This window comes from Onychomys torridus, chromosome 9, assembly GCF_903995425.1.
Source record: "Onychomys torridus chromosome 9, mOncTor1.1, whole genome shotgun sequence".
In the NCBI taxonomy this organism is placed as follows: Eukaryota; Metazoa; Chordata; class Mammalia; order Rodentia; family Cricetidae; genus Onychomys; species Onychomys torridus.
The window spans coordinates 70,344,789-70,366,139 of record NC_050451.1 but is presented as its reverse complement, the minus strand read 5'-3'; the positions used below and the strand labels follow the sequence as shown (position 1 = coordinate 70,366,139).

The window sequence follows — 21,351 nt, the reverse complement described above, 5'->3', positions numbered from 1 at the left end:
TAAAATATCTTGTTTATGTGAGCCTATTGATATAAAGAGTTGTGGATAAAATGTTGCCAGATACTTTTTTCTTAAAAATGATGATCTAAGAAATGTATACATGTCTCAGTTTCAACTGTAGTATTACTGTTCAGCTTTACCAATGTTCTTGGAATAAACTTTCAAGCATAATGAAAGAAAATTAATTAAAATGGTAAAAATACTTTTTCATTAATATTGCAAATTTCTTACTGAAAGTATGAGCAAATTTCTCATTCATCAGAAACACTGACAAGTATCTTTGTCCCCATCTCTCATTAGTATAATTTGTTCCAAATTTTAAAAAAGCAAAATATGTATAATTAAATGTCTGATTATTGGATTATTAGTTACAGTATCATGGAAATATGATTATACACATGAATATCTGTCTAATAGTCATGCATTACTCTTTTTGCCCTATACATGTTCACATTAGGAATGATCTGATCAATTTATGTCTATACTGAGTAACATAAATGATAATCTATTGTCAAACACATTAATGATAGATATTTCTCCCCTTTACTCTTTTGACTTTATCATAAATTTTTTATTTGAAATCTTGCAGTAAAATTTTATTAATATAAAACATTTTATTTCCATGTTTAATTTATCTATATATCATGGCATGGCATGAAGAAACAAACTAATATCTTAAGATAAAAAATTAAAATTATGGGGGAAAGCAGAATCAACACCTCTGTCTGCGGTAGCAACCGAAGAACTGCAGGAGACAATCTTTCTGGACTCGGGGCAGGGAGGGAGTGCTTGCAGGGAGTTGGTCTGGTGCAGTCCGCACTGTGGGGAAGCTGCTGCGCATGGAAGCTAAAGGTGACTGTATAGAACATTCCATTTATCAAAGAGCACACCAACACCAACACCTTCCACAGAGGACAGCTGACAAGTGGAGCTCCTTGCCCTGGGAATGGAGGGTCATGCTATTGCCCAGAAGAAAAGATGTTTGGTTTTCACAAGCCGAAGGTTTACTAAAGTATAGAGGACTGCTGTATCTGTGGAGCCAAGTCTCCCAGCTCTTGGTTCATGGACAGTAAATGTTATGAAAAAGATTTCCAGAGCTGTTTTGGGTTGCATGAGACTCGCTCTGGAGATATCTGCAGTGCCTATGTGCTGCTTGTGAAAAGATGGAAGAAGTTGCCAGCGTGATCAAAAAAATAAATAAACTGGAATCATGTCATAGATGCAAGGGCAGGACCCAGTTTAAAGACAACACTGAAACCAAAGAAAGTGAAGACTCTATCTGGAAAAAGGATGAAAAGCAACCAGATCAGTAAACTACAGAAGGAATTTAAATGCCACAAAATTCTGATGCTTACTGAGCACCACCTCAAATGCCTCTCCAGCCCAGTCTCCCTGCTACAGTAACCAGTCAGATGATGGCTCAGATACAGAGATGGCTTCCAGCTCTAATAGAACACCAGTTTTTTGTTTTTGTTTGTTTGTTTGTTTTGTTTTGTTTTGTTTTGTTTTTCGAGACAGGGTTTCTCTGTGTAGCTTTGCGCCTTTCCTGGACTAGCTCTGTATCTACCCACCTCTGCCTCCCGAGTGCTGGGATTACAGTCATGTGCCACTACCCGCCCAGCAGAACTCCAGTTTGTTTCCTTTTTAGATCTTACCTCCTGGAAAAGACAGAAAATAGGTTGTGGTATTTTCTATAAGGGCCGTTTTGGGGAAGTCCTCATCCACACACGTCTCTTCAAGCCTTGCTGCAGCAGCAAACAAGCTTCTGCTGAGAAGCCTGAGGATCAGGGCCCCTCTGCCCATCTCCACTCAGGAGTGGTGACTAAGGTTCATGTAGAAGGAAACAAAGAGTGATTTAAACTTTGAAAAGACCACAAAGCAACAAATTAACCCTCCTATTTTTAACTTGGATACCTGCTATTCTGCCAAAAGACATTTTCTAGAATAGTTTTTAATGGGTTACCCGTCCCCCCGACCCAACAAACTCTGAAGCCACTGTGTAGCTTACTACAAGAAAGAAGTATACATAATATTTAAGGTGCTGAGTATTTCATAGGAAAGCTGAATGGTGCTGTAAAGTGCTCTTTAAGTCTTTTTTTTTTTTTAAATCCCCTTTAATGAACAAAATTAGGGGATTTCAGGGGACAGAGATGGGATTTGTTTTGTGATAAACCATATGTAGTTTTGTCTTTCTGTGGAGAGGCAGTGGTTGGGGCATTTTAAAATGCCTGGCTACACTTATTTTTCCTCATGATAATTTGTCATAATTCAGAAGCATGACCTGCCTCTAGAGGTAGTTAAACATTTTTAAATGCTAAGGTGTTGCCAAGGTTCTGATGAATCAGACCTCTACTTCTGATTAAGCAGGACAGAATGAGCTTTCTGCAAATAGCTTGGAGGAGGCAGCAACTTCTGAACACAGGTAGTACCTGTCACCTCCCTTCATCTTAATACTTGATAAAAGACTTTATGTGAACCTTATCAAACAGAACCAGAGATCTTTCTGGGGAAGGCAAGCCTGTAGGATGGGCAAGGTCTTATTGGGATAGTACCAAAGCATCACCACACAGTAGGGAATAGGTGGTTAGAAACTGCTTAAACACAATGTGTAAGTCCTGGGGATGTATGGGGCACAGTTGATGCTGCTTGGGGCACATTTCTTAGAGGGCTTGCAGTGTGTAAATAATTGACATTGGTGTTACACAACTGTCTGGGATTCACTGAAATCCACATGATTCAATCCTAGCTCTGGATTACCTCAGTTGGCCTTTGTGGAGGTTTTATCTATAGAGTAGCTCTTTGCCTTTTCATAACTTTATTAGGGTTTGGGGTTTTGTTGTTTTATTTTTTTCTCCCACTATTTAAAGTTGATTAGAAGAAAAGAGTTGTGTGTTGAGGTTGGCTTCTTGGAGTTGGGCTCCTGAACATCAAGATAGCTGAATGGAGCTCCTCACATGGAGATCTCAACAAGGACCTCTCAGTTGAGCCCTACTGAAGTTGTCTGATTGCCTCTTCTCAAAGTTCAGGAAAAACAATAGTGCCATGTCAGACCTCTCACAGAGGGAGAGGTATACGGCTGCCTTAGTATTCTGTCACTCATAATTATTTTAAAAACTGGATTTTTTTAAATTAAATTTGGTTAGTGTTTCACAACAAGGAGGGCCACAGTTTGTGGCATCTTATAGTTTTATAGTTTTACATTGTGAGTCTCTTTCCTTTTTGGAAAAACCTACCTAGTACAAGCCACCACATGCAGAGACTGCTCAATGAGTGGGTTGGTTCTCCAGCCAGTACCATTCTCCTGCATTACTTTGGCATGGGCTTTTGTTTTTGTACATTTGGCTGGCTGCAGTATTGGTGGTAGAATATACTTTGATGGATCATCTCTATTGTTGCATTATTTATTTATTTATTACTAAACCTCAACCACAGTCTTCTCCCCATCCACTCTCTGCCTGTAGGATGTACTATATGTAGTCATGCACTTTGTATTAATATATAGAAATCTACAGATCTGTTTTGTACTTTTTATACTGTTGGATACTTATAATCAAAACTTTTACTCTAGGGTATTCAATAAATTTAGTCTTATTGGAAAATTTAAAAAAATATTTTTATATATGTAAATATCACCAAAATAATGAAAATAATATTGTTGTAATAATCAGTAGATTTTCTGCAAATCAACCCAGTAAAAGGTGATAGATATAAAAAACTTAACGGTTCAGGCTTATAGAAGTAATCTGTCTTTATCTTTCATCTACTACTAAATTGACTCACTTGTATTTTGGTGAAAGTAAAAGACAGAGCTTTCTATTACCATAGATATTCACATCATTTTAAGAAAATTCACTCTCATTAAAATTTAGAGCTGTGGTTCAGTTGACATTTCTTTTACAAGCTACTCAATTATCCTCATTGTGTCTTTACTCATTAAAATTTGTTTCACCACAATACCTCCTAATACTGTTAAATTTGATAACACTACATCAAAGTACTTTAACACTGCTCAGGTAGAATAATCAACGTGGACTCATTTTGTAAATGCCAATCCAGACAGAAGTCCCTATAAACAGAGTTGTCAAACACCAAAAGACCAGGAAGGATTGACAACTGGCTTGTGTCTATTAGCCACTAAACTCAGCAATTTTCCTTTTAGATTTATTAGGATACTTAGCAAGATACCATTTCCCTGAATTTTAAACAAAAGCCTTGCGTTTCTTAATTATTGTTACTTAAAGATATGTAAGTTTATACTATGTATAGCTTCCTGGCATTTAAACACATGTAAATTCTATTTCCTAGGTAGTGCTATTTATGCTTATTCTGACTAGAAATAAAAATGAGACAGACTATGAGAAGAGCGTTTGAGTTAAAAAAAAATGAATTCTACTGGAGAAAATATAAGTGAATCATGAAGTAATTAATCTAATTTTAGAAAACAATGATGGAGTAGGATAATCTGCATTATCCACTTGACTGGGGACAAAATTACCATGAAAACAGTCTTCTTGTTATCTACAAGGGTGTTCCCATAAAAGTAGAACTGAAAAAGGAAGACCCATCCTGGATACACACAGAACCTCTTTACAGGATGGAGTCTTACCCTGAATAAATGGAAGAAAGTACTGGCCTACCCCTCTCACTGCCCTCTGTAAGTGCAATATGGTAAGTCACATACTGACTGCTACACTTCTCCATCTTGATTGACTCAACCCTGGAAGTAGGGGTTAAATAAATTCATCTTTTCTGAAGTTCCTTAGTGTCAAGGGTTTCCTGATATAAATGAGAAAACTAACTATTAAAGATGATGAAAATATTCCTTAGATAGGAACAGCACAGGATCCTTAGGCAAAGCTACAGTAGAAAAGAGGACAAAGTTATGATTCTCACTGCATAGCTGAGACCCAAGAAGATAAAGGCTATGCATAGAGGTGCTTTATCCAGAGGAAATAGACTTGTCTTGATCATCCTGCCTGGAGGACTGAAGAACTCAGCTGTGGCTTCACAAATCATTCCCTGCCCCTACCATACATAAATTATCTCCACTATAGAAAGCAAGAATAGAAGATTTCTAGAATGATATTCTTGAAGGTAAATATGACCCTCCTTTCAAACATACAAGCTCAGGTTTTGGAATAATGCCAAACAGTAATTTCTCAAACAGACTTTTTAGAGTACTTATGAAAAACAGGTTGAGTAATAATATCTAATGTCCTTGGAAACTCAAATTAGCCTCATAGGAGATATTTGTTTGCTGTAAACTCTCCTTATGATACATTCTTAGGTGTCATCATTCTTGCTATCAAAGACACTTTGAAGTGCCAATTGTTAACAGCTAGGAGCTTCACAGCTTTGTAAATATGCAGTGTTTCTTATGATCAAAAGGCCTAGTCACACATGTTCAGGTGTTGAAAAGTTTATATAGCTTCTTACTGTTTGATTCCAAAACTAATGTGTAATGATAAGGGAGTATTTTTTTTAATTGATTATAGATTTTTCTCTTATAAGATACACCCCAACTTTCCCCTTTCTATTCTTCCTAGCTCTTTCTACCTCCGTTGTCTCCCATATCTACTCCCTCTCTGTTTACCTTCAGAAAAGAGGAGGCCTCCAAGAGACAACAACCAAATACAACAAAACAGGATATAATAAGACAAGGCAAAAGTCCTCATACAGAGGTTGAATGTAGTAACCCAACAGAAGGAAGAGTCCCAAGAGCAGGCAAAACAGTCAGAGACACACCTGCTCCCACTGTTATAAGTCCCATGAAAACACCAAGCTAATAGACATAATGTCTATAAAGAGGACCTGGTGCAGATCCTTGTAGACCCCAAAATTGCAGCTTTAGACTCTGTGAGTCCATATGAGCCCTGCTTAGTTGATTTAGTGGATCTTGCTCTCCTGGTGTCCTTCACACATTTGAACTCCTAAAATATTTCTGCCCCTCTTCAACTGGGTTTCCCAAGTTCCATGTGCAAGGACCCAATGGAGATCACCAATTTAAACTCACTCTTCACATAATTTCTGTCTGTGCACCTTTGCATTTGTTCCCATAGGCAGCCTGAGGAAACATTTCCAGTGGTGATCAAATAAGTCACCAATCTGTGAGTATAGCAGAATACCACTGGCAATTGTTTCATTGATTTTCTGAAAATTTTTAATTATGAATTAATTTGTTAGACAGTCATGTTTAGTTCTACTCTAGGTCTTCTCTGGGATCTGCATTCTTTGGATCCTGATCATCCAGGCAGAGTAGGGCATGGCTCCTGTCTTCTGGAGTTGGTCTCAAATTAAACCAGACATTTGTTTGCAATTCCCACAAGTTTTGATCAACCATTCCTATAGCACATCTTGTAGGAAGAATGCACCTAGAGAGTTTTGTGGCTTTCTGGGTTTCTCTTTACATAGCCTGGAGAGTTATTTTCCCACCTCAAGTACTAGAATTTAGGGGTGGAGGCTCCATGCAGGCAGCGACTCCACCTCTCTACCATTCAATGAGCTGTGTGGCTATTGTCCTTGGCAATTGGACCCCATTGCCAGTTTTCAGGAAAGACTCATGGTCTGAGCATCAGAGCATCAATCTGGGTTGCTTAGGGATTTCCACTGGACCACTGGAACAACAATTCAATGCAACCTGGTGTGGATGGCTACAAAAATCTGCCAGATCAGACTCCATATCATCCATTATTAGGAGTCCTTACAAGAGTCACCCTCACAGAATCTAGGAGTTTCTACTACACTAGGATCCTTACTTCCTCAAATACCCCACAGTTCAAGATGTCTCTTCCTGTATTATCTCCCTTCATTTTTCCTGCACACCTGATCCCTCCAGCTTCTGTCTCCACCTGCACCTAGTACACCACACAAATCTATTCTATTTCACCTATCCAGGGATATTCATTCATGCCCCACCCCTGCCCTACCTCTTTACCTAACCTATTTGAGTTCATGGATTGTAGCTTGATTATCATTTGCTTAACAGCTAATATGCATTTATAATCAAATACAAACTTACTTATCTTTCTGAGTTTGAGTTACTTCATTCTGTATATTTTTCTAGATCTATCCATCTGCCTTCGTCAATTTCATGATACCACTTTTCTTTTAACAGCTGAGTAGTAACCCACTATATAAATGTACCACACTTTATCTATTCTTCAGCTGAATGACCAACATCTACATTGTTTCCAGTTTCTGAGTATTATGAATAAAATTGCTATAAGCATAGTTGAGCAAGTGTTCCTGTAATTGGAGGTAGCAACCTTTGGATATATGCCCAGGAGTGGTATAACTGTGTATTGAGGTAGATCTATTATCAATTTTCTGAGTAGCTATCATACTGATTTCCAAAGTGGCTAGATGAGTTTGCACTCCCACCAGCAATGGTGGAGTGTTCTTCTTGCTCCACATCAATACCAGAATGAGCTGTCACATGTGTTAGGGATCTTAGCCATTCTGACAGATTTAAGATAGAATCTCAAGGTAGTTTTGGTTTTTATTTCTCTCATGGCTAAATATGTTGAACATTTCTTTGTTTCTTAGGATTTCTCTGTTGAGAATTCTCTTTTTACATCTCTATCCTATATTTTAATTGAGTATTTGTTTTTGGTTTTGTTTATTTGGCTATCTAGGTACTGTGGGATGTTCTGTAACATCAAATGAGTTGCTCTGATTGGTTAAAATAAAGTGCTGATTGGCCAGTTGCCAGGCAGGAAGGATAGGGTAGGCGGGTCAAGGAGGAGGAGAATTCTGGGAAGTAAAGGCTGGGGCACGGAGATACTGCCAGCTGCTGCCATGACAAGGAAGATGTAAGGTACTGGTAAGCCATGAGCCACATGGCAAAGTATAGATTAATAGAAATGAGTTAATTTAAGATAGAAGAAGTAGATAACAAGAAGCCTGCCATGGCCATACAGTTTGTAAACAATGTAAGTTTCTGTGTGTTTACTTGGTTGGGTCTGAATGTCTATGGGCCTGGCAGGAGAGAGAGATTTGTCCTGACTGTGGGCCAGGCAGGAAAACTCTAACTATAAATGTCACCCAATGTTCTTTATATTTCAGAAATTAAACTTCTATCTGATGTGGAGTTGGTAAAAGTATTTTACCATTCTGCAAGCTGCCTCTTTATCCAATGGACAGTGTCCTTTGCCTTACAGAAGATTTTCAGTTTCATAAAGTCCCACTGATTAATTGTTGATCTTAGTGCCTCTGCTATTAGTGTTTGCTTCAGAAAGTTGTCTCCTTGGCCAAGGCTTTGAAGGCCATTTCCCAGTGCTTTCTCTTCTATCAGAGTCAGTGTGTCTGATTTTATGATGAGGTCTATGATACACTTGGACTTAAGTTTTAATCACAGTAATTGTAGGAGGAAGTATATACCACCAACAACTCCCAAATACCCAGCAGCCACTTCCCTAATAATTGACTCAGAGGCTTAATATTACTTATAGATGCTCAGCTGGGAGCTCAGGCTTATTACTAACTAGCTCTTACACTTGAATTAACCCCAAAACTCCTATCTATGTTTAGCTGCATGGTTTGGTACCTTTTCTCAGGAAGCTATTCTCATCTTGCTTCCTAAGCATCTGCCTGGAGACTCCTGACTCCAAACTCCTCTTCCCAGAATTTTCCTAGTCTGGCTCTTCTCAATCTCTTCCTGTTCAACTAGCAACCAATCAGCTTTACTATGAACAATGAGCATAATGCACAGCAGGTAGTATATATGGAACTCTTTACATTCTTCTAAATGTAGATATCTAGTTTGACCAGAACTATTAATTGAAGACATTTTCTTCTTTTTTCCACTGTGTATTTATAGCTAATTTATAAAAAATCAGAGGTCCATAGGTGTGTGGACTTATGACTGGATCGTCAGTTTGATTACATTGATTAACTTGCTTGTTTTTATGTCAATACCATGAAGTTTTATTGCTATTGCTTAGTAGTTCAACTTGAAATCAAGGATGGTGATACCTCCAGCAATTCTTTTATTTTTCAGGTTTATAGCTGTCTTGATTTTTTTGTTTGTTTTTTATATGAAGTTTAGAATTGTCCTTTCAAGGTCTGTCAAGAATTGTGTCAGATTTTGATCAGGATTGTGTTAAATCTGTAATCTGCTTTTAGTAGGATGACTAGTTTTACTGTTTCTTTTTTAAATTTTTGTTTTATTTAAATTATATTCTCTTATACACTATATACTGATCACAGTTCATCTCCCTCTATTCCTTGCAGCTACCCCCAATTTCCTATCCCCCTCAGATCCACTCCCCATCCAGTTTCTCTTCAGAAAAAGCAGGCTTCCAAAAGATGATGGTCAAATGGGACAAAATAAGACATAGTGAGACAAGACAAAAGTCCTTATATTGAGACTGGACAAGGCATTCCAGCAGGAGGTAAGAGTAATAAGCACAGGCAAAAGAGTCTGAATTACACTCTTCTCACTGATAGGAATCCCACAAATACACCACTACCAATCCATAAGCACAGGTGATTTTTCTGTTTTCTGATACCTTCTTTAATTTCTTTCTTCAAAGTCTTGAAGTTTTTATCACATATGTCTTTAATTTGCTTGATTAGAGTTTCCCCACGATTTCACTCTTTTTCTTCTTCTTCTTTTTCTTTTTCTTCTTCTTTTTCTTCTTCTTCTTCTTCTTCTTCTTCTTCTTCTTCTTATTCTTCTTCTTATTATTATTATTATTACTATATTTATTAATTATTTGTGGCTATTGTGAAAGGTGTAGTTTCCCTGATTACTTTCTCAGTCCATTTATCATTTTTATGTAGTGAGTCTACTGATTATTTTTTTTTAGTTAATCTTGTATCCAATAAATTTACTAAAAGTCTCTATCAGCTAAGGGATTTCCTTGCTAGAATATTTAAGCTCATTTATATATACTATCATGTCATCTGCAAATAAGAATAATTGTCTCCTTCTTTTCCAGTTTGTATGTTCTTGAGCTCTATCACTTTCCTTATTGTTTGAGCTAAAACTTCAAGTACTACATTGAATAGATATGGAGAGAGTGGAGAACCTTGGCTTGATTTTAATTTTAGCTGAATTGCTTTGAGTTTATCTCTGTTAAGTTGATGTTGGCTATAGACTTGATATGAATTGCCTTGATTATGTTTAAATATGTCCCATATATCTTTAATCTCCACAGGACTTTTATCATGAATTGGGGTGAAATTTTGTCAAAGACCTTTTCAGTAACTTATAAGATGATCAGAATTTTTTGTTTGTTTGTTTTCTTTCTGGTTACTTATATGTTAGATTATATTTACTGCTTTTTTATGTTGAACCATATTGATCATGGTAGATGATGTTTTGATGTGTTCTTGGATTCCAAGTATTTTACTAAGTGTTTTTGCATCTATGTTCATGAGAGAAATTGGTGTATAATTCCCTTTCTTTATTGAGTGTTTAGGTGATTTAGGTAAAGGACCAACTGTGTTCTTTTTTTTTTTTTTTTTTTTTTTTTTTTGGTTTTTCAAGACAGGGTTTCTCTGTGTAGCTTTGTGCCTTGTCTGGAGCTCACATGGTAGCCCAGGTTGGCCTTGAACTCATGGAGATCCGCCTGGCTCTACCTCCCGAGTGCTGGGATTAAAGGCGTGTGCCACCACCACCCAGCCAAATGTGTTCTAATAAAATGAATTTGGAATGTTGTTTCTGTTGATTTTGTAGAATGATTTGAAGAGTACTGGCATTAAACTTACTTTGAAAGTCCTGTAGAATTAAGTATTAAAATGACCTAGCCCTGGGCTTTATTAGATTGAGAGATATTAATGACTGGTTCAATTTCATGACAGATTACAGGTTTATTTAAATTTGTGTGTGAGCTTGATTTAAATTTGATTAAAGATACCTTTTGAGAAAATTACCCATTTCTTTTAGAAATTCCTTTTTAGTGTAGTATAGATTTTATTTTTTTATTTTTATTTATTTATTTATTTATTTATTATTTTTTTAAGACAGGATTTCTCTGTGTAGCTTTGTGCCTTTCCTGGAACTCACTCTGTAGCCCAGGCTGGCCTTGAACTCATAAATATCTGCCTGCCTCTGCCTCCCGAGTGCTGGGATTAAAGGTGTGTGCCACCACTGCCCAGCTATATAGGTTTTTAAAGTATGATCTAAAGATTCTTTGGGTTTCCTTGGTGTCTGCTGTTATGTTCCCCTTTTTATTTCTGATTTTGTTAATTTGGATATTCTCTCTGTTTCTATTTTATTTATTTCAATACTATGTTTGACCATTGCTTGCCATTTACTCTTCTTGGGAGCCCTTCTTTTTATTCTAGAGTATTCAGGTTGCTGTTAAGGTGCAAGTATGAGATCTCTCCTTTTTTTTTTTTTGTAGGCACTTAGACTTATAAACTTCCCTCTTAGCATCACTTTCATTGTGTCCCATAAGGTGAGTATGTTGTACATTCAGTTTCATTAAATTTTAGGAATTCTTTAATTTATTCTTTTTCTTTTAGTTTCTATCATGACCCATTTTTTGTTCATTAGAGGGTTGTTCCATTTCATGAGTTTGTAAGCTTTCTCTTGTTTCTGTTGTTGCTGATACCCAGTTTTCATCCATGGTGGTCAGATAGGATGCACAGAGTTATTTCAATTTTCTTGTATCAGTTGAGACTTGCTTTGTGTCTGAGTATATGGTCAGTTTTGGAGAAAGTTCCCTGAGATGCTGAGTAGAGATTGTGTGGAATGTTCTGGATATATCTGGTAGATTCATTTGATTTATAACATTAGTTAGCTCCAGCATTTCTGTTTAGTTTTTGTCTGGATGACCTGTCCATTATTAAGAGTGGTGTGTTGTAGTTTCCCACTATTAGTGTGTAGGGGTCAGTGTATGATTTAAGCTGTAGTACTGTTTCTTTTTATAAACTTGTGTGCTTTTATATTTGAGGCATAGATATTAAGAATTGAAATATCACCTTGGTATATTCTTCCTCTGATGAGTACATAGTTTCCTTCCTCATCTCTTTTGATTAATTTTTGTTTGAAGTTCATTTGATTAGATATTAAATTGGTTATACCAGTATCTTAGTTTGGGTCCTTATTGCTGTGAAGAGATACTATGACCATGGCAATTCTTATAAAGGCAAACATCTATTAGAGTTTGCTTACAGTTCAGAAGTTTTGTTCATCATCATCATGAAGGAAAGCATGGTGTCATACAGAAAGATATTGTGCTGGAGAAGGAACCAAGAGTTTTACTTCTGGATGGGCAAGCAGGAGAAAAAAAGACACTGGGCTCAGTTTGAGCATCTCAAACTTCAGAACTCACACATTTCCTGGAATAATGCCACATCTATACCAACAAGGCCATACCTCCTAATACTACCACTCCCTGGTGATAAAGCATTCAAATCTATGAGTCTGTGTAGGCCATTATTATTCAAAGCAGCACTACCAGCAATCTTGTTAGGTTCATTTGGTTAGAATAACTTTTTCTATCCATTTACTCTGAGGTAATTCTGGTTTTGATGCTGAGGTGTATCTTTGTATGCGGCAGACAGATAGGTCCTGTATTCAAATCCATTTTATCAGTCTATGTCTTTTTATTGGGGAATTGACACAGTTGATATTGAGAGGTACCAATGGCCAATGATTAATTTGTTTCTCTAATTTCCTTGTTGTTGTTGCTGTGGTGGTGGAGATGGTGGTGGTGGTGGTGGTGGTGGTGGTGGTGGTGGTGGTGGAGATGGTGGTGGTGGTGGTGGTGGTGGTGGTGGTGGTGGTGGTGTGTTTGTGTGTAGCTGGAAGATTTCCTGTGACCCAGCCTGCTGGCAGTAGGAACAAATCTCTCACACTAGAATGCTCCAAGTAAACACACAGAGGATTATATTAATTATAACTGCATGGCCATGGCTCAAGCTTTTTTGCTAGCTAGCTCTTATATCTTAAATTAGTCCACAACTATTAATCTATGTATTGCTACATGTCCCATGGCTTTACCTGCATCCCATTACATGTTGCTCTTTGGGCAGCTGGCTAGCGTCATTCCCTGCCTTCTTCCTGTCTCTCTTTTTGAATTTATTGCCTGCCTCTAAGCTGTCTTGCCATAGGCTAAATAGCTTAATTTATCAACCCATGAAAGCAACACATATTCACAGCATAAATAAAAACATGCCCTCATTATTTGTGTATATGTATGTGTGTATATGTGTGCATGTGTGTGTGTATGTGTGTGTGTGCATTAACATGGTGCATGTACATTCATAGATACTCTTGAAGCACTGAAAACTACAATATATAGTGAAATTTCAATTATTCTTGTCTTCTGAATCAATAAAATATAAATGAAATAAATACTGTGCAAACAGAGACAGAAAATGAACTTAACTCTGACTTGGATTGACATTTAAAATATTAAGACTAGTGTTCATTTAAAAATCAACAAAACAGAACTTGTAGAGGTGACTTTTACTCATTTCAATTCAATAAAGGTGTTATTTGCTGTTGTTGAAATGTCACTCAGAGTATGTCATCTGTAAAACAATATTCAATCACTAAATGTGTTTTTCGCAGATTTCATTTACCTGCTCATTTCCAAAGACATATGTGACTTCACAGCATCAATGACACTATTGAGAAAGTGGTTTGCATAGTGTTCTGCAGGTGGTACAAGCTGATAATTTACATCTAATATATTAATCTAGCATTTCTAGTCCAATATTGGAGAAGAAGCTTAATATAATCTGGAACCTCTAAGTATGAGATCGTAACACTTTCTGAAATTTTCTTTAAAAATGAATAAATCTAGCATATCATATTGTAGTTGGAAGCTTTCTCCAGTCCCACCAGGCCCCTGCAGTCCCATGGCCCACTTATAAAATAATCACTCAGAAGCTTATATTAATTATAACTGCTTGGCCATTAGCTCAGACTTAATACTGACTAGCTCTTACACTTAAATTAACCCATAATTCATATTTATGTTTAGTCATATGGCTTGGTACCATTTCTCAGTTCTGCCTTGACACTTTCCTTCTGGTGACTTCTGACTCAGCCCTTCCTCTTCCCAGAATTCTCCTTGTCTGCTCGTCCTGCCTATATTTCCTGGCTGGCCTCAAACTCACAGAGATCCACCTGGCTCTGCTCCCGAGTGCTTGGATTAAAGGTGTGTGCAACCACTGCCTGGCAGTATGTGGATTCCTTTCCATCACAATTTCTCTTTTAAAACTTGAATAAGGGAAGTGAGCTCATATACTAAAACTTTAAATTCAAAAAATTTAAATATCAAGACTTAGTATTCAACTCTCGGGATTTCTTCTTAAACAAACAATACAACTAATTTAATAACCTAAAGAAGGCAAAGGAAAGGAAAGAATTACTCATTAAATGAGTTGAAAGGAATGCAAAACTCAAGGAACCTTCTAAGAAAGTCTTAATAGCTAATGAATAGCTGTTAAACTCCCAACTTCTATGTGATAAGGGGATGTGGCTACTCCTCCTTTCTTCTTGCTTTACTTCTCTGCTTTTATACCTCTCTGGCAAAAATAACAAAATTGTAAATTTTAAAATTAAATGGTATAAAATACTATTCATCAAAAGGTTTCTATTAAAATAAATAAACATTTTAAATGTTTAAAGTTAATACATATTATAGGTTTCCTTTCTAATTTGATTCACGTATTTATTATGTTTATATATATACATATATATATGTATATATGTATGGATGTATGTATTTTCCTTCATATGTGTTCACATTTCAATGCCCATGAGTTTGAATGTCAGCATATTAATTGTGGGAAATGGTTCTTTCCTTCTATCATGTCAGTCCTGGGATTAGACTGAGGTCATTGGATTGGTGGTAGGCATCATTACCTTCTAAACCATCTCTTAGAAACCAGACTTAGAACTAGTTTTGAATGGAACAATTATATTTCTATTTAGACAAAAGTCATTAATTAAGCAATTTCACTCCCCTCTATAGTTTTATTATATATTTTTAGAATATCTCATTTTATAGACTTTTTAAAAATTGTGTGTATATTCATGTACACCTGTGTGTAGTGAAGTGTATGTGAATGTGTACCTGTAAAGACTAATTTTGTCAGATTCCATGAAATTAGGGATACAGGTAATTATGACTTGCTGACGTGGGTGATTTTAATTAAAACTGGGTTCTCTGGAAGAGAAGTCCAAGCTTAACTGTGATTCATCTTTCTAGCACAAATGTGTCTTCTAGGATGGCCTTGAAATATGATCCTCCTGCCTTTGCCTCTTCAGCCTATCCCCTCAAACCAGCTCATCCTTACCAACTCTTCTGGTTCAGATTTGAAATGTCTACCCAAAGCTAATGTGCGAAAGGCTAGCATCTTATAATATGAATTGTTAAATGGTCTTATAATAAAAAAAAAATGGGAGCCAGATATTGGGGTGAATTCTGAAAGATCAGAGAAGTAGAACAAGCCATAGCCAACCTCATCTCACCAACTCCTCAGATGATCTTGTTTCCTCAGACTGAAAGCCTCTGAGTCCTCACCCAAAATGGATCTCTGCTGAACAGCTGCTAAAAAACCTAGGAGCTTAAAAGCCTTTAGTTCCTGGTCCTCAGCCTCCAGAGCAAGCTACTTCCTGTATAGCCAAGCCTTTATGCCCTTCTGTTCTGCAATCTTACTTCCCTTCTCTACCCAGCTACATTACTTTCTCTTTCTGCCCAGCTCTGTCACTTTCTGTCAGTCTGTGCAGACCTCCAGACCTTTATGGTTAACTAACGTTGGAATTAAAGACGTGTGCCACCATGCCTGGCTTTGTTCCCAGTGTGGCCTGAATGTTAGGATTAAAGGTGTGCGCTACCATTGCCTGACTTCTATGTTTACTATAGTGGCTGGCTTTATTCCTCTGATCCTGAGATAAGCTTTATTAGGGTGCACAGATAAAATATCAGCACAGCATCCGGATGGCTTTACTCTATAAGATGGTACTAGTATGTCTACTTGTATAAGAAGCAGTAATATTTGTTTCCATAGTGTCTCTCCCAGGTTGTACTCACACTGGCAATGCATGAAGCTCTCTGTCTGTTCCACATTCTCACAAATGATTTATTGCGTAACTGATATTTTGGAGATTCCAATTATTTAGGATTGTAATTTCCCTTTGAAAATAACTAATAATTTCTGGATAGTTTTCTGTTTTGATTTATTTTTGTCTTGAAAACCAACTGATCACAAGTACATGTCTTTTTTCAAATATTTTGCTAAATGCTACCAATAAAAGTCAGCAACCATCACTAACACTCTGCTTCTCAATCTGTTCCAGTAGAGCTGAGGTTTTCAAGCCATATGGCTACTCCCAGCATCATCTTGGTTTAACCAAATAGTTTCCACTGGATAATGGAAAATAGTATATTTTCAAGAATATATAAATTCAAGTTACAAATTTACATGTTAATTATGTTAGCTTTGCCGCTGAAAATATACTCCCAAAACATCAATGCTTTTCCACAGTGGTCTGTATTTGCCCAGGTAAATTGAAACTGGTGGTATAGTTCTAACTGCACTGGAGTTATTCACAAATAACTCAGGAGATTAAGGCAAATTAACTACATTTAAATATGTAGTTTTCAAAATTACCCTCTGTTTCAAATGTTATTGCTCATGAGAGAAAAAGTCAAGAATTTGATTTCAGAATCAAAAGTAACAAACCTCACTTGAGCTTACATTTTGTTTTCCGGAATGTACTCACATGGCCTCAGCAACTTGATGGAGGAAGGACATCGATAGCAAACACTCTAGTTGGATGGAGCATAAATGTATACTCTGCAGCCAACTTCTTCCAAGTCCCAGTTTACCTACAATTCATATATATATTTTCCTATCAGGTAACTAAAACAGATAAAGGGTTAACAAAATCTTTAAGTGAAGTCGTTATGGTTATATATGTAGCCTAATAAATGGCAAGACAAAATTGCTTCAAGTTGCCTACATCAGAAAACAAAGAAAATACTAGAGAAATAGTGAGTTTTACCACATATAAAATGGAAAGTCACTGCTTAATAGTATACATCATTTTAAAACCTGAGCAGAGAATGTAAATTTATGATTGGCCTTCATTTTTAAAAAATGCTGCAATAGTAAATGTGAACTTCATTATATTTTATACTTCATTTTGGCATAATTCTGATATACAAAGCATTAATAAAAACATTGAATTATATACACAGTGGTGGAAATTCTGTCTGGACGTTCACACTCCATGCAATTGAGAATCAGACACCTAGAATTGTCAAATGAAGTCTTTCTCTACCAAAGATTCTTTTAGAAAACTCCTCCTGTTTTTATTGTTTCAAATTGAATATTATTACTTATAGTTATTGAGGTGATCCTTTCCAGTAATAACTAAGTTATAGACAGAAATATGTACACCTAAGTTCAGAAGTACTAAAATGTGCTAAGCTGAGGAACAATTAGCATTTCCTTTCCAGGTCAAGTATTATATAGCAGACTCTATTTGAATAGAAAATACTCTTCTTCTGCATGAACATCATATAAACCATGAGGGAACCAAATTTTCATATTTTAACTATGCAATAACAGTTTGGAACACAAAATGAATATGTTCCTTCATTAGAAGATGAAGAATAGTTACTTTTGTTCTGGACAAACAAGAGAAGAGTGAGAAATAATTTCAGTGTCAATGTATTGGCAAGATTTTAAATGTTGAGTCCAATGATGTCTCACTAGACCCAGAACTTTGTGCTTCTCACAACTTGCAGAGATTTGCCCAGACAAGTTTTATTATTGCCTGGGTTTTGAGCTGGGATTGGGGAATATGAAGAGACAGGAAAGCCAATCTTTCCTTCCCTTGGAATGCTATCAGAGAGGGAATACCCACTGATAAACTTATATATTCTCTTAATTTTATGAAGTCATAGGTGCTTAAGATCTGACACTCATGATCAAAGTGGATTAAGCCAACAGCCATGTGTTTACTCACGCATTACTTGACAGCCTCCCTGGCTAGACTTGGATATGAACAGCTGCTTGATATGCCTGCTATCGGTTAGGGTGTGACTGTAAGTGGTAGCAGACAACCCGAGGAGCTCATAAAAAGAAGTATTCCCCTCTATATAAACTGATAATATTACAATTGATATATCTCTCTAGAGCCCATTTTCTCTCATCTGCTGTACATATTAGATCAGGTTTGAGTTCATTAAAAATACCAGGTATTAGTTTGTAAAGTTTGTAGGTTAAGCAGAAAATGGACAATTATGTGTCTATTTGATTAGACAATGTTAGGATATCTCATAGTTTCATTTTGTCTTTCCTACAGAGAATCTGATGACTCTCCTACTTCCACATTCATGACCAATCATGAAGTAGTAATTTGGGATTCGTTGCTCAACAGACTTGCTTTGAATTTTCTGACCTTCAGGTATTATTCCTGCATTTTGCCTGGTTAGGTAAACCCTGTTTGAACTGGGACAACCACCAATTAAAACAGGTAGCAAATACTGAGCCACCCATATCAGAAAATTCATCCACTCACTGTTGATTATATAATTCAGAAATGGTCAGAGCTCCATTGAAGGCTGAGTCATTTTTATTTTCCTCCGATGTTCACTTAAATTTATTACTTCCCAGCTCATATCATGTGTAGTGGTATTTGCTCTGCCCATGACCCTGAGCTATATGGCCCAAAGGAGGCACTGCTTCCTGTGGTATATCTCACTGCCTAGCATCTATATCTCTCTGATATATAGAGAAGTTGTGGTTCAGATTCAAGTATGTATCAAGCTGGCTTTGGAGTTGGAATTTGGCTTCCCCCTTCTCTAAACCCAAGCAGACTGCTGAAAGAAAGTCTCGACTCAGAAGAGCCGGCTGGTGTGGGACAGAAGAAATCCAATAAAAAGGGACCATTGTTACTAAGATTCTATTTCTCTCCATGCTTTGCTTGATTTCTTAGAATCTTTTCTTATGTGTCATGTCATCCTTAAAGCTACACTTTCTATTTTGTTATTAATAATGTTCCAGTTTTTCACAGTCAAAATAAGTCTTCTCAAAGAGCCATCTCTAAAGTCACTTATATTTTTTTTCATTTTATTTTTCTGATTTCCTGTGTTCTCCATGTATATTTTATATATTAGACCTGTATTAGATGAGAGTATTTATTTTATTTATCGGATTTCTTTTGTTCAATATGAATGTTTTTTATATTAGACTTTGATCAGATGAGAATTTTTGTTTTATGAATTTGATTTCTTGTTTTCAGTAGGTATATTTTCAGTATTAGTTCTTTATCAGGTGAGAATACTTTTTTAATTCCTTGTATTTAATATGTATATGTTTGATATTAGAACTCTATCAGATCACAATTTTTATTTTATTTTTCTGATTTTTTGTGTTCTGTATGTTTATTGTGGATACTAGACCTTGCTCAAATGAGAATTTTTGTTTTATGTATTTGGTATCTTGTTTTTAGTATGCATATTTTCAATATTAGTTCTTTATCAGGTGAGAATTTTAGTTTTATATCCAAAATATACATATAGAACACAAGAAATTAAATAAAACAAAAATTCTCATCTAATAAATGTCAAATATCAACAATATACATACTCAACACAAAAATTAGATAAATAAAATGAAAGTTGTCATCTGATATATGTCTGATATCATATATATTGAACACAAGAAAATAAAGTCATTTGTATTATTTAAACTGGCCTAATGGCTCAGGCTTTCCAAATATCTTACCAATTTCATTTTGCATTGAGGCAGGACATTTTTTAAGATGAGTATAATGGTCTGAAAATTCTTTATGTTCATTTACCTTTAGCAGATCTTGACCTTGTCTGTTCTCTGTTTTCTGACCTTTATCTAATAATCACTTCTTTTCATCTGATTCTTCTTTAATATATAGAGTTTCCATTAAGTTACTAGAAGAAATTATCTCTATAGGGTTAATGGTTAATGATGGTAATTGAAGCTGCATAGGTTATAGAGTTTCAGGATTGTTTACCTCCAAGCTACACAATGGGACCCCACAATAATGACTCTATTTGGTCCAGAAACATGCCACAGTACATAGGAATATTACTCAATGATCAGAGTTGGACTAAAAACTCTTCAGGACAGTTCTAAGAGGAGATGGTCCATCATACTACACTTCTAGCCAACAGACAAACTTATCCAGTTCTGAGACTGGCTGAAGACTCTGTGGCTAGCCCTAACAATGTAAGCTTTCTTACAGGACCCCACAGAGATAGCATTGTCCCATATACAGCAGGAAGTAATTATAAGAAAAGAGCACCCCTCTCCCAAATGTTTCATTTTTCAAAGGGTTAAAGATGGATGGTTGTAGAGTTGGGGGTAGAACAATAAAGTTTGGACTCAGTGTTCTTTTTTAGAAAAGAAAAAGAGGAATGGATAAGCATAGGATATTAAGGTAGATTATTATAGTTACTAGTAAACTAATTCAGTAAAATATCAGCCTTTGATAATTTGCACTGATATACATTTCTCTGTATACTGATACAAATGTAAACTATTCTTATGTTCATATTTAAGAGATGTGTATATTGACACAAATATAAAACTACATTTGTTGTACATATTACTACTCCTATTTGAAACATTTTGTATATTGATACAAATGTAAAATTATGTTTGTCCTATTGTATAAATGTTCTATCTCTGGTTAGGATATTTTGTAAATTAATACATATTTAGGATTATCATCATATTGCATATGACACTATATATGCATTCTTACCTCTGTTTAAGCTATTTTGTGTATTGTTACAATCTTGATGTCATTGTCCTTATATGGTACATCTGTTTACAGACTGTTTGTCTTGTTATATGAAGCCTCAGTCCTTAAGTTATTTTAGTAGAGAAGACTCACTGAGCTATAGTCACTCATGCTTGTCATTTCTATAGTTAGGTTCTCAAGACTTACAGAAACATATGTCAGATGGATAGATAATCTTCGTAGACCTAGGGAATACAGCATTTAAATGTTTTTGAAAACTTAGAATTCTGTTTATGTGAGACACAATTGCTCCTGGCAGCACCAATCTGATCCTGAGGGAATGTTGGGCTTCTGAGACATTTCTGTTTGGAAGTTTGTCTTTTTCTTGACACAAAAAGGCCTACTGGGTGGAGAATTGCCAATGCCTTGAGTGCTGATAGTACAAATGCTGTCCTTTCTGGATGAGCAGGACACAAGGTAAAGTAACTTCTGAACTCTGCCAAGACAGGGTAAGATGGTCTTCCAAAATACCTGCTTCTGAAAATGGTCTGTCAGTTACTCTAGTCCTGTAGCCAATTTGAATGCACCAATGATGCTGAGAAACATTAGGTGACTGTCCAAGTTGCCAGTTGTCTCTGTCTACCCTC

At 36.1% G+C, this 21,351-nt stretch overlaps 1 pseudogene; it reads left to right on the top strand.

Moving 5' to 3' along the window:
• Positions 1-963: 963 nt before the first annotated feature.
• On the top strand, positions 964-1,985 carry LOC118590819 (annotated as a pseudogene).
• The last annotated feature ends 19,366 nt before the right edge of the window (positions 1,986-21,351 follow it).